We start from the raw sequence: 2,826 nt of genomic DNA on the forward strand, positions 1-2,826 counted from the left end.
ATCAGTGTGTCATCTTTGAGAGGGTAGTTAAATCACAAGACAACGACGCAACCAGTTTAGATATAGTGAGCAACACCATCAAGATCAGTGCCTCAAAGGGTTGCACAGACAATAGTTATTAGTGCGTAAAGGTCAGCCTCAGCAAAGAGAAAGTGAACTCTATAGACCCACAGACAACGGTGGCGGTGAAACTGCAAGATATTGCTTAGAACAATGACAGCTCTCATGACCAGTGATCAATACCACATCTGCAAAAGGCAGAGCCAAGCTGCAAGGCTGAAGTCGGCGCCATTTCTGTGAGACCATCGTCTACTGAATAGGCCACAACGGTGTAGACCTCCCGGAAAGAAAGCAAGAGTTGCAACCCAGCAGTGAACAAGAAAGGGAGAAGTTCAAGACGAAGTCAGCTGTAGGCCTACCTACCTCCCCAGTGGCTACGTATATAAAGGTGAGCCACCACTTTTTTTAAATTAAATTAATGATGAGAGAATTGCCAGTTCAGGTTTTGTAATTAGCGTAAAATTGTCATTGGAATTGAAACTCTGGCTGATAATAATGTTATTAAGCTTGACTTACATGAATTACTTACCATTTTGTTTGACACGTTTGGTAATTGTTAGAAATTAAACCATTGATATTGTAATTAGTTGCTGAATGATTGTTCCCAGTTAAATAGATAATTATTAAGCAAAGCACTTTCCGCATTGCTCAAATTGTCCCTCTGAATTTTGGCCACTTTCAGTTTGATTGTGCAAATGAGTAGTGAGTTAGGGATGGATTGCAAAAGGAAAAAAAAGTGATTTGATATAGATAGAAAAAAACATCATATGTGTTTCATTTCATTTTTGCTAGACATGGCTTCAATACCACCCAGTTTTGTTAGATTTTATGCAAGATACAATTTCTCTCTCTCTCTCTCTCTTTCGATTTTCCTTTGGAGCCGTCTTGGGTATTAGACCCATAGATATGTTTGACCGACACTCTCTCTCTCTCGCGCGCGCGCACACACAATCATTTTGTGAAATACAATTCAACTTTTCCCCTCACCCCCCCCCCCCCACCCTACACGACCCCTCCCTCCCCCAGACAGAGTTGGCGCCAATGAATCACGGTATATCGAGAACGGAGAAGCCCCATCGGAATATGATGATGACAAACTGCTCCGTAGTTTATCACACAGATCTCCTCCGTATTTATCCCCTCTCTCTCTCTCTCTCTCTCTCTCTCTCTCTCTCTCTCTCTCTCTCTCTCTCTCCTCTCTCACAACAAAGTTTTGAATAATGGGTCTGAGGGGCGTACTAAAATCTTGGAGGGCTGGTGGGTCTGTGGATGGGGTGGTTATCGGAAGGGTTGGTAGAACTGGAGGGGGGTACAGTTGCCAATTTATTTATTGAAATTTCATAATATAATTATAATAATAATCATAATAATAATAATCAATATTAATCCCCCAAGAATGAGATTAACTCCTGAACCCCCCCACTCCCCATTTTGCCTATATAAATCCTCAGCCTTATAGGATTTAATCCTATAAATATTCCTGTCATCTATAGATATATATAGAAGCTGTCCCACTTTACAGGTCCTGTTGAATACTTTTCCGAAATCTATTGGTATTAGAGAATTGGTTTTTCCATATTTTCTTTTAAAGAATCCACGTCTGCTCTCTCTCTCTCTCTCTCTCTCTCTCTCTCTCTCTCTCTCTCTCTCTCTCTCTCTCTCTCTCTCTCTCTCTCTCTCTCTCTGGGTGCTAACGGAAAATATAATCCGCGAGTTGAAATATATATATTAAAACTGAAAGGGGGTCGGGGTGGGCCATCTTTGTACGGAATTGGGAAAAATTCCAGCCGTAGGGGATTTTGAATCTATGAAGGGTCATATATATGGATTTGAATAACAAAGTAGTATACAATTTATGCCATATCCGTTTCAGGTTGGGCGATGATTGTGTGTGCGTATGTCCGTTACTTACAACGTGATATATCCGTAAAGATAATTTTTCTATTTGGAAAGTTATTTGAGAAATATTTTCCAAAGCCTCCGAAACTACCATCGTAAGTTTCAACTTTAAGGAGAGAGAGAGAGAGAGAGAGAGAGAGAGAGAGAGAGAGAGAGAGAGAGAGAGAGAGAGAGAGAGAGGAATGGAGGCATAAAGCCAAAGATTAAAACATATTTTATTTGCGGTTCCCCGAGAATTATTTTATTTCCTTTTTGCCCTCCTATACGTCGGGAGTCCGATATCGTATTAGCGTAACTTATGTGAGTCTATGGTTTTGAATGCCTGGGGGGAGAGAGAGAGAGAGAGGGAGTGAGAGAGAGAGAGAGAGAGAGAAAGAGAGAGAGTCTGTAATCGAGAAAGAAATTATTAGATAGAGAGAATTAATAGGCCTATGTATATAGATAGAGAGCGAGAGAGAATTACTAGGCCTATATCACCTATCCTATCCACACGACCGAACCATCTCAGACTGTGTGTGTGTGTGTGTTTGTATGCATACAGAGGGTAAATAATTACATCCACAGAATATTGTTCATACAATTAACTTCCCCTTAATAAATAAATACGCCGTAATTATAACATCACATCTAATTACATAACATGCTCTTCCCCTTCGTTTAACAAAACGACATAACATTTACAACTATAGGCCTAGGTTGAGTGTCCAGAGGCTCGGGAGAGGCCTAGGTTCTTTAATCATCCGTGTGGGAATGGCGGCAGGAATTTGAGAGAGAGAGAGAGAGAGAGAGAGAGAGAGAGAGAGAGAGAGAGAGAGAGAGAGAGAGAGAGAGAGAGAGGCGTATTTCCCATCAGGTTTCATACATACC

The 2,826-nt window shown here is 41.0% G+C and overlaps 1 protein-coding gene across 1 annotated transcript in view; it reads left to right on the plus strand.

Annotated features, from left to right (window-relative positions):
- LOC135214086 (uncharacterized) overlaps nucleotides 1-2,826 on the plus strand; it is a 25,851-nt gene continuing 23,025 nt past the window's right edge. The window contains exon 1 of the mRNA XM_064248194.1: nucleotides 1-448. The gene's annotated coding sequence lies outside the window, so the exon portion shown is untranslated. The remainder of the gene's footprint in view (nucleotides 449-2,826) is intronic.

The sequence above is a fragment of the Macrobrachium nipponense genome, chromosome 45, assembly GCF_015104395.2.
Source record: "Macrobrachium nipponense isolate FS-2020 chromosome 45, ASM1510439v2, whole genome shotgun sequence".
Lineage (NCBI taxonomy): Eukaryota > Metazoa > Arthropoda > Malacostraca > Decapoda > Palaemonidae > Macrobrachium > Macrobrachium nipponense.